The sequence below is a fragment of the Diadema setosum genome, chromosome 18 (assembly GCF_964275005.1).
Source record: "Diadema setosum chromosome 18, eeDiaSeto1, whole genome shotgun sequence".
NCBI lineage: Eukaryota > Metazoa > Echinodermata > Echinoidea > Diadematoida > Diadematidae > Diadema > Diadema setosum.
Genome location: NC_092702.1, coordinates 11,653,393 through 11,665,429, shown reverse-complemented (window position 1 = coordinate 11,665,429; position 12,037 = coordinate 11,653,393). Strand labels below are relative to the sequence as shown.

The 12,037-nt window shown below is 39.6% G+C and overlaps 1 protein-coding gene across 3 annotated transcripts in view; it reads left to right on the top strand.

Annotated features, from left to right (window-relative positions):
• The first annotated feature begins 877 nt into the window (after window positions 1-877).
• Window positions 878-12,037, top strand: part of LOC140242105 (ornithine aminotransferase, mitochondrial-like) — a 104,968-nt gene continuing 93,808 nt past the window's right edge. For 2 of the 3 annotated variants that reach the window (XR_011902122.1, XM_072321866.1), the window contains exon 1: window positions 964-1,049. The gene's annotated coding sequence lies outside the window, so the exon portion shown is untranslated. Of the gene's footprint in view, window positions 929-963; window positions 1,050-12,037 lie in introns of those variants that run through there. The other variant, XM_072321867.1, reaches the window with a different exon arrangement.

Sequence of the window (12,037 nt, the reverse complement as noted above, 5' to 3'; positions counted from 1 at the left end):
TCACAGATATTTCAAAAACAAAAAGAAAAATGTTTTCATACTTTTAAGGTCTCATTTTCCGCCGAAAGTCATCTGACAAGCAAAAAAAAAAGCAACAAGAACAAAACGTCTTCATATTTTTGTTGCCACTTTCCTCCCACTATAACATCCGATCCCTGTAAAGTGTGTGTGTGTGTGTGGGGGGGGGGGGGGGGTTCACCAAGCTTCCCTTCCCCCCCCCCCCCCCCAAGGCTGCGCCGGTCCGGTTATGGGCTTGTAATCGTGGTGATGGTGACCATCCCCCCCCCCACTCCTCAGTACGGATTTACGCCGTTGCACACCGTCACATAATGTGCCCCCGTACGTCATAAATACAGCCCTTTGCACTGATTTTTTTTTTTTTACTATGTTTAACTCCCTAGAAATTTTCTTTTAAATGCTCTATAAACGCGATTTTTGTACTCTCTTTTTACAAAAAGTCCTCATCGTGGAAGAGGGGATACCCCCACACCCTCCCCCTCCCCCCCCCCCCCCGCTCCGTCGCTTCACTCCCTTGCAGAGGATCTCACATTGTCACATAATGTACCCCCCGTATGTTATAATCATAGTCCTTCCCACTGATTTTTTTTTTCACTATGTTTGATTCCCCTAAAAATTGCTTTTAAATGCTCTATAAACGCGACTTTTGTACTCTGTACCCCACCCAGGAATCCCCCTCCCACACCCTTCCCCCGCTCGGTCGCTTCGCTCCGTCTCCGAAGATCTCACACCGTCATGTACCCCCGTATGCTACACAGAGTGTACTTTCTGTGATGCCCCCCCCCCCCCCCCCGAAAAGGAGAAAATGCAACGCAGGCAAAAGTACGCCCTCTATCGATCACCCGGCGGTTTGCTTCCTAAAATGACGACCGCACCGCCGCTGTATTGAATGCAACTCTATGCTTTGAACGTAAGGACAACAAAAGTACTGTACAGTGTACACTGCTGATGTACGCAAAATCGGGAGACAGACTCGCACACAGACCACAGTCGACCCTCAACCTGACACTAGCCAGGCCTACGTGGAACTGGTAAATATGTCCATTTAACTTTTCACAAAGTCTATTTGACCTATCGTTGGTCCTACATAAAAAGAGGGATTACCTAAGAGGGCAAATAGCAAGTTGGAACATAACTTGACCGAAACTTAATGTTAGAAAGATCGGTCTGTATCTGGTCGTCGGGGCCGGGATATGTTCCGTGGAGATTGACCGAAAGATCGGTCTGTATCTGTCCGTCGGGGAATGTTCCGCGGAGACTGCGTCTGGCTTCACGGATCCCCTCCTGTCTACGGAGGACAGCGTTAATGGCAAAATATAAAAAGAGTCCTCCGGACAGACGGATCTTTCTGTCTACCGTGGAGACTGCGTCTGGTTTCACGGATCCCCTCCTGTCTCTGGAGCCTAATGAATTAGTATACAGTTGAACCTCTCGTATCCGGACAAGTCGGGACCGGGGCTCATCCGGATAAGGGATTTGGCCGGATACGGGAGACTCAATGCTTTATACATGTACATATATACAATGACGTACATATACACATGTACTGATGTAGCCCATTGTAGTATAGTAAGGGTATCGGTACTAGGTCTCGCGCAGGGACTTAATGATCGCGCATAGCGTAACTGCGTATTTCTATAGCAAGCATTAATACGCGTAAGACTAAGCGCAAAATTTGCCGATACGCCCATGGAATAAACATACCTGACAACCGCTAAAAATGAGAAGGAAGCAGGTAAGAAATTTAGATTTCAAACAAATTTTTCACTAAATTTCCTATTTTTTGGAACGAATTTTTCACTAAATTTCCAATTTTTTACCTTATAATTTACCTACCTTAGCTTAAAATCTTTTTTAAGGATGTTGTAGCCTAGACGTGTCGTCTCGCTTGTCTCGTTCGTATGATCGTAGCCGATAGAATTCGTATTTTGTTCGATCAATCGTTTATAATATTCTACGAAAGCCGAAGCACGTTCAGCGCCAGAGAGGGGCAGACACTTTCACGCATGAAACTACATAGGGCAGCTGCGCGACCTTTACATACCCTGAGAAATTGAACGCATGAAATTAAGTCCGACATACAAACGGCGACAGCGCACTACTCCGTCATCGTATCATCAGGAGATTCTGGGAGGTGATTTTTCTGCATTTTCGTGATATTTATTGAGAAATTCAGGTACGATTGTGGAATAATTCTTATTATAAGAACATCACAAATTTTCGTGCGCGATATCTAGACCCCTCAACCATACCACATGTAGTATAGTAAGGGTACTAGGTCTCGCGCAGGGACCTAATGATCGCGCATAGCGTAACTGCGTATATAGCAAGCGATATTACGCGTAGGACTAAGCGCAAAATTTGCCGATACGCCCATGGAATAAACATACCTGACTTACCGCTCAACATGAGAAGGAAGCAGGTAAGAAATTTTGATTTCCAACGAATTTTCCACTAAATTTCCAATTTTTTACCTTGTGCAAACCTACCTTCCCTTAAAATCTGTTCTAAGGATGTTGTAGCCTAGACGTGTCGTCTCGCTTGTTTCGTTCGTAGTCGATAGAATTCGTAATTTGTTCGATCGATCGTTTACCACGTGACGTCATCATACACAAGAACAATGTATGCTGCCAGCTACGCTGAAATACTGTTAATAAATGTAGTTTTAAGTCAAATTTTAACACAACGATTATAATATTACAAAGGAATAAATATTTCAGTCTATCGAAGTTGAAGTGTGATTTCAATTTGAATTTGCTTGTGATTTCTTGCGCTAACTTGTGATATATTTGTGACAGGGGAGGGCCATAATATGAAGAAAACAAATTAGATGAGAGTGTGACAAATGGGTGACGAAAATGAGAGGGTGACGAATGGGTAAGCACACACACAAACACACACACACACACACACACACACACACAAAGTATATGTTCATATTTTACTTTTTTCCATTTTATATTACGTGTATATTATTGGTTAAAGTGATTAGAAATATTGTAAGAAAACTTTATAAATGAAAATCATTAACGATTATGAAAATATCAATGATAGAAATAATGATAATAAGAATGATAAAATGATGATGGTGGTGGAAGTGATAATAATAATAATGAAAATGATAATGATGATGATGATTATGATGATCGATGATGGTGGTGGTGATAATAGTAATAATGATGATAATAATAATAACAATAATAATAATAATAATGATAATAATAATAACACATATAATAATAATAATAATAATATACACAAGTTAGGTAAAACTGCTGTTGCTTATAACAGGGACAAATTTAATATCAAGTGAAAAAATATTCTACGAAAGCCGGAGCACGTTACAGCCGCAGAGGGGCAGACACTTTCACACATGAAACTACAGAGGGCAGCTGCGCGATCTTTACATACCCCGAGAAATTGAACGCATAAAAGAAAGTCCGACATACAAACGGCGACAGCGCACTACTCCGTCATCGTATCATCAGGAGATTCTGGGAGGTGATTTTTCTGCTTTTTCGTGATATTCATTGAGAAATTCAGGTACGATTATAGAATAACTTCTATTATAAGAGCATTTCAAATTCATATCTAGACCCCTCAACCATACTAGTAATGTGTATACTGCAACCTTTTCTTTTCATTGTTATACTCAGTAACAGACCCCAAAATTGAGGTTCGTGTTTGCAAGAATGAAATCATTTTCTTTTATAAATTCTTGGGATGATTTACCTAAATAATTATTAAGAAATGTATCAAGTATATGTAATTCATGTGTGTTTGTTCTCAAGGAGTTGGGAATCCCCCTTTCCTCCCGTAATTATTAAAAAAAGATAAAAAAATCACGGCGAGATTGCGTCCGGATAATAGAGAGATCCGGATAAAGGGAGGCCGGATAATAGAGGTTCAACTGTACAAATATTCAATGTTTATGAGTGCGACGGTTCCGAATATTACATGAGCGTGCAAGTTTAGCCGTTCTATTCAACGACGCGAAGCGGAGTTGAATAGAACGATTAAACTTGTACCGAATGTAATATTCGGTACCGTCGCACGAATGATAAACATTGAATATTTGTTTTATACAACACATGATATATTTAGGAATGGCCTACAGTTTGGACCAAAAGTAGATAGAGCTCTATGTTTTAACCCTAAATAGGTAGATCGAGAACTACGTATGCGAAAGCCTACGGCTACGCCTAACGTTAGGCCAACTAGCGTACTGCTACTGGCTCGATCTCTGGTAGGCCCCCTAGGTCTTGAAAAAGGTCTAACTAAACCCTACATAGCTAGGTCTAGAGAGTTTGCTTTTTTACCTCTATTTAAAGCATACTGTATTTGATCACTTTCTTAGTATTTGCTGCTGCATTTCACTCATGATTAGCAATGCGCTGAGATCCTCATCAGAGACGAGAACAAAGCTCGGGTGAAAAGAGGTAGGCCTAACGTTAGGTCTACGTAGCCATGCCCATGATATTAAAACGTAGTGGCATGGCCGTGCGACGTGCGTAGGTGACCGGTGGTGGTATGGTACACATAAACGGTTGTTGCGTGCTGGCGCAGCGCAAACCCTACGGGTGCGCGTATGCCAGCTATCTAGCTGTACGATACACAAGTTCAGTGTGTGTCCAATGGTCTATTGCACTGCCGGCTCGCTTGTACCGTTCAATAGTCGACTATTGCACTGCCATTGAGTGTGAGCGTTGGATAGCCGATTCCTCTGAATGTCATGTGACCAGCATTTATCCAATCAGATGGCAAGATTCCATACATGTGTTGTATAAATTCTACTAGACAACTAGGTCTATTCACGTTAGGAGAGTGATAACGTCAAAAAAAAAAATATAAATATAAGACGGCAGGCTCCTCCGGACAGACGGATCTTTCAGTCTAGCACATACATAACACATTCTAACTGGATCGAAGTGTCGTGTTTGTATACGGTTCTGTGTCATGATGCAATATATACCATAACGTTAGATCTAATGTTAACTGTTAACTTAAGTAACTTAACGTTAAAGCCAAAACAAAGTTCTGGTACGCCTGCAAAAGTTGTCAAATTTCGCTCCCAAATGTGAACGTATGCCTAGGACATGTGCGGAATAAAGCTGTAATAACAAGATATTCGATGGGTAACGACGAAAATGTGAAATATAAACCAAAAAGGTTCAGTCTCAGTACTTACCCGAACAGGGTCAGGCTAAACTTGGACTCGGGGATAACTCGGCCTCGCTTTGACGGCGGGCTGAGTTGTATTGGTTGTCCCTCTGGACTGTATGGTAGCCCTACTACATATCGACCCACCCCCCCCAAAAAAAAAAAAAAAAAAAATAGCCCAGTTGGTCATATAGACGAAACGATGATTGTACGAAAGGTAGTGTTCCCATTAACCACCACCCAACCCACCCTTTCGGCACAAAAATAACATAGTGTGCGCCTATCAAGCACCTCTAAAAACAATCAAAGACACTTGACAAACAACAAAAACTTCAAAGACCGCGCAACTGAGGTGATGTGCGTATAGGCTTGAGGACCACGCGCTGTCCATTTGTTTTGTATACATCAATTACAGGATTAGCACGCACTTTCCTGTCTTTTCAGTTAGGCCTCATTTGGTATTATACAGTAGAATAAGGCGATGTAGCTCCGTGCATGGTAAATTACTCTCAGTAAGTTTATTGCCGCTTGGTCTACTAAATAGTACTATCAGATGGTCTACTCCCCAGTTTGTCTAGCCCGACCAGACGCTGTTACTAATAATAATAGTGAGACTCTTATAAAGGGCACATTTCTACCTAAAAAGATACTCAAGGCGCTATAGAACAGAGTACATATTGTGTCACGTTACAACAGTATCACAAAAAGTAATACAATAAACCAACAAACAATGGGCCTATATACGAACACATACTATACTGTATACAAACAGGTATACAATATTGTCAATTTAAATTGAAAATATGTGTCTGAGATTCTTTTTGAAACCATCAATGGAAGATGTTTCTCTAAGAGATTTTGGTAGGCCATTCCATAGTTTTGGGCCCATATATGAAAAAGCCCGATCCCCCCAATTATGCTTGATTCGAGGTACCTGTAATTTTAGCGAGTTTGATGAACGGAGATTACGTGGTGGTTGGTGAAGATGAAGAGTATTTTGAAAGTAGACAGGGGCAAATTTGTGCAATGTACGGTAAACAAGAAGAAGAATCTTGAAGTTAATACGTTTTTCCACAGGAAGCCAGTGTAGGGACCGAAGTATTGGGGTAGTATGCAGTTTTCTTCTTGAAAGTCAGTAATCTAGCGACACAATTCTGAAGACGTTGCAGTTTACTGAGTTCTTTTTGTGGAAGGCTGCAAAACAGAGAATTGCAGAAATCTAGACGTATCTACATGGTGTACATACAGCGACAGGGCTGTGTATAGTTACAGTTCGTCTAACACCACTACGCCTATGGCCAAATTCATTTAGTCTAACCTTACTGTCATCAATATTGTCTAGAATTCCTGTTTGGTCCAATTCTCACTTGGTCTTTAAAGCCCAGTTTGGCTAATAAATTATCATTTCGTCTAATGACCAGATAGTCTAATTGCAGAGACTCCAACCCCAAGCACCTTCTGAAACAAAACGGGATTAGATACCCTAGCTAGACCATGTGGGTTGAGACTATTATAATGGCTATTGCAATTGGACAAAGTGGGAGTAAAATCTAGACTAAGTGATAGATCACCGCATGGTATACTACAGTGAAACTCTGTTATTTTCACGAGGTCTGTAGGACCACAGATATTGCCTCGTTGTAACCGTACGCATTAAAAACAAAAACATGAGCACAAATTTTCTATACCAATCAATCAAACTTAAGAATAGTCTTTGAGGTGTTATCACACAGTGCTCTGTGTGGATCATGGCCATATCAAATATCTACTAGGTCGAAATGCAAACCCCCAGAAGTCGACTTTTTGTGACAACCATCAGGCAATTAACTATCCCACATTCTCTCCTACATCTTAAAAGTATGATACAACTCATCATGCAAACTCGTCACGCGTGAAAGTTGTACATTTTGTAGAAAATTGAGAAAATGTGTGGAATATACTGGAGAATAAATGACTATGACTGTCCAGGATAACCATTCTGCCAACAGCTTGGTTGTTTCATTCGCATTTTGGAAGGTGATTCCTATGTCAACCAATCATATGCTCAGTTTCATTCACCGCTCAAGCACAATATCAGGGTTCGAAATTGCTGATGGGCCGCTGGCCATTGACCACCCAAAATCACGTCAGACTAGCTAAAAATCATCAAATTCAGAAGTTACTATTCCGTGTGGCTAGCTAAAATATTGCTCCAGTGTCGTTCCCAGCATACTGGCTGTGACAAGCGCTGAACGCAAATCGCCGCGTACTCCGTGTGCAGCACGCGAACGGAGCTAGTTCGTGCGTGAATCCTGTAAAGGAGTCTGTGCTAAGTCTACTACATGCAACACCCTGGCATTGTCTCATATATAGGCCCTGTTAGTCCATGGGCCAGGTCAGATATTGGTACCACCAAAAGGGACAAAACCTTTGTGGTGCCGTTTGTTTGTTAGGGATAAATAAGTGTATCAAACTAGGATAGCAATTCCAAATGAGTAGCTTAGTCATGAAAAATGTAGTCTTTAATCAATGCATTCTGGGCTTTAATAATCAGCCCGCGCGTCTGAACCAAGACTATACACAGAACGATAAAGCACGGTCTCTACGGAGCGCGCTGTTTTGAACGCGGTGTATCTCTCTGTGGAGTGATAGTCTACGTTCAAGGCATCCGCAGCCATATCCAAATGCTGTTCTACAAGGTACCTCTCTTTATGTAGGAAAAAATGTATGAATGGGAGACGTTACCGCAAAACGGTATTTTCTTATCATTCATTGCCAATCATTTTCTCGCTAAAATACCCATGGAAATTTATTTCTACGATAAATTGCTACACTCCACTGTGCATATTTTCATATCTGTTGCCAAGCAAGAACTAACAATATTTAAGGTTGTTTTCATACAGTTTTATAGCCAATTCAAGGGCTACATCTGGATGAGTGACTATTGAATCAATGAATAATTCTAAGACATAGCTTAATCAAGGCTTACATATTATCATAATAAGATAAGTGATAATAAATTTCCTGTTTGGAAGAACAATGAAATTGGAATTATGGAGTAATCACTATAAAGATGGAAGTTCAAAATGATGAGATTATACAGAGCAGAAGAGCAGAGTACTGATGTATATTCCATTAAAATATATAAAGTTAGATAACAGCCTCAAACAAGGTATTTGCAGATCTTTATACCAGCAAATGACCGCGGTTGTACCCCATATGGGTTGTATCACAGCAAGGGAATTTGAGGGTTTTGTCCATTCCCATTCCTAGACTTATACCCCCAAACCAGACTTTTTTTTTTGTTTACATGTACATCACATTTTCAAATGATTTATCAGATATTGAGTAAGTCATTCAACAATTGAAGAAATATCCTTTTTTGGGGGAGGGGTTGTTAATTGTGCTTCTCGCAACTTGGTTATTCTAGCATGACGCATGGCACGGAGCAAAGTAATTTCGATGTAGCAATTCTATTTGTTTCTCGGTATCTACTTGGAATTTTTTTATACCTTGTGTCAGAGGGGATCGTTATAATAATTCTTCCCTGTTCCAGACTTATGAAACTCTACCAAAATGCAATTGCTCTGAAAATTCTGACAATACTCTGCAATAAGCACTAATTTGCTCCGTCGATATAGCTCTATTTGCATTTGCGGAGATTTGCTACTCCCCAGTATATCGAAAATCGTATATAAAAACAAGACAGTAGAACAAAGCCGCCCCAAAAACTCTCTCTTTTCGATTAACGTCCATAATATACATCTGCGTGCCTATTTTGTGTTTGCTCATTAGTTTGTTTGAATTAAAATTAATGTTCGTTTTTTTGTATATCTTTTGGTATGATTATCATGGCACTATCTATCCTATTTCCTGTCACTTTATCCTTTCCATTAGGTGTCGAAGTAAATTTGCTCTGAAGAGTGTTTCGTATATTTTGTAACATTAACTCACCCGTTTTGCAGAATTATAAGTATTACAAAGGATGTTTTGCTATCTCTCGTTGCGCTCTTAATTTTGCTGAATATGTAGATATCTCGCTATTGACGTTTTGGTACTTGGGAGTTGTTTGTTGAGGTGTCTATGTCAAAACGATATCGAAATGTTAGTTATCTGGAGTGGTACAGAATTATTTGATTACGAATATAGTAATCATGATTTTGACAAAAGGTGACAGACACAATTTCACCATTGATAGTGTCCTTTGAAATTCGGTGTTTTTTTTTTTCACTCTTTTCCCCTAAATATTCTCCAAAGTGTTGATCGCATAGTTGAATAACAACTCTAAGAACACGAAGAATGCAACAGCTCGCGTGTGTGGAATGGGGATTCCCTCGCATTTGTTTATGTGACAGTGGATGAATTGTTATCTCCAAAATGGCAAAAATTTGGAGAGAGGTGCTCCGCTGATACTGAACATTTTAAATTTTGTTCACTATAAGTTTGATATATTGTCTGATCACCTCCAGATTTGATGTCGTTTCCCGATACTTATTACGCATATACGTTGTATAAGATATGTTTAATTAGTGTTAAAGTATTTTGGTTACCATGGCAACAAATAAACATAAGCAAGTTCCGTTTCACATTTTGACCCTTTTTTAGCTTCTTGTTACTTATTATTTTATATATTCACAACAGAAAATAATAAAATTTTATACTTTTAAAGGAAGTATTCAATTATGTTTGAAAAAACTACAGCGCCCTCTTGTGTTTTGTCTTGATTTTTTTTCTGTGGTAAACACCATTTTCTCAAGATTTGGACCTGTAAATGCTCCGAAAAAGGTTAAAATGAAGTTCAAATGTGTCTTTATATGTCTAGATAGAAATCAACAGCAAAAACTAGTTGCAATTTCGCCTTGACTGCCCGACATATGTCTTAAAATTAGTTAATTTAATATTATTTAATGGAATTCTCTTTGTTTTCTTTGTATTTTGACAAATTGCTCCCTCTTTGTGGTTTCCAAGAAAAGTTTTGATGGTGCCATTTTGTAGAGTATGTCTTGAGTTACATTTGTGCCACATTTCAGAGCAGTTGATAGAAAAATATTGAAATGACAGAGGGAGCGGATTGTGCCCTCCATGGTTTACCGAGCTTAAAAAAGGTATTTGGAGTTATGAGGGTTAACGGCTGATACTGAGACTAAGCTACTTCTCTGGAATTGCTATCATAGCAAAATATCATCTACAGATACATACCATTTCAAAATGCATAAGCAGAATTTGTCCCTTTAAGTGGTACCAATATCGTAAAAATCTGGTCTTGGCCCATGGACTATATGTGTTGTAGCTTCTCCCTGGAGAGGCTGCAGTGCCAGTGGTGCGTGTTGTAGTCTTGGCGCACGCAGACTTTTTCCACGACCTACAAGGGTTTGTTCCTGCAAACTAGCGGTTGCCCACGGACCCTGGTGTTTACATCGATCGACGTGATATCTGCGTGTTATACCGCATACCGGTAGTTGTATCCTGTGGCTGGCCAGCCACATGCACATGCAGCTATTTTGTCCAATGTCTGTTTCTTTTCTCTCTCTCTCTTCTTTGCTTCTTCATCCACTTATTCCCCTATCTCCCAAGTACGAACTGACTTTTTAGAGCGTTGTCTGTGTGATCTTTACGATGTTATTGCATCATTTTTCTGCAATTAAGAGGTGAGTTTCTGTTCATGTGTTGCATACTTTGTTTGACGATGTGTAGGTGAAAAGTGTTCGAACTTTGTTTCCCGTGTACCGTGGAAACTCGATAATTTGGAATAATCGTGCTCCTGCTGACCAGCTCGACGATACTTTGGCATGTGTCGTAATGTTTCTTTAGCGTCCCTAGGCCTTATACGTCGGTGAGTTTATTTTAGGTTTTAGAATAGCAAAATGAAGGAGATTGAAAAAATCTGAATTTTGGAACTGCTGAGTACTAATTTGTGCTTCCAGAGGTTGGCAGCTCTGTATACCAAAGATTGTGAATTTTGATAAATAGTTGCTACTATTTTATATTTTTCCAGTTTTCCTCGTGAGCATGTATTGACGTTTATGCCTCAAAAATGCTTATTTTAAAACGAATCAACCATTAATTAGGCCCGTATTTGTCACTACTGAAACATTTGTTTGGAGATAAAAAAAAAAGAATAATCGACCTGTTGTTCACTTCTTGTGAATGTGTTGGTGTGATTACGGCATGCGTGTGTTCGTAAATAAACATCAACATTTCCGAGGAGGCCTTTAGGCTGTACAATCTTGCCCCTGACCCGGAAGACAATTTAACCTGTCATAAAACAGTTACAAAACATAGTGATGATGAATGATGATGATGAAGCAATGATAATGAATATGATAAAAATACAATGGCAAAAAAAGTATAACAACGAACAGCAAGGTAATAAGATTTGTTGATTGTCACTCAATGCAAAATCCCATGACATTTGCTGATTTAAGTTAACATCATTTTTTTTTGGGGGGGGGGGTGGGCCGGGGGAGAGACCATGGAGTTATATTCATGTTGGGTAACTGGTTGTGATTTGATAATTGAAAAGTACTTGGGGCCCTCCCAAAATTGACATTTAGTCATGCGATTAAAAAACAAGACGGACTAGTCAAAAATTTCTGTTGGCCAGTCAAAAATTTTGTGGACAAGCCAAAATTGAATCTAGTTGGTCCGCCTGGCTAGTTAAAAAAAAGTTAAGCGCAACCCCTGCATATGGCGGCCTATGGTGACCCTTTGCTCTTGATGATGCGGACTGTTCTTAGGGAAAATTTTCCTCACTTTGTTACATACATTGATCAATATTTACATAAGAGTTCTCCCATATTCAAGTGGCTATTCAGATAGAAGTTTTGGTATGTTTAAAGGGAATCTCTCCTCTAAAATTTAAATTTGAAAAGTGTGAGAG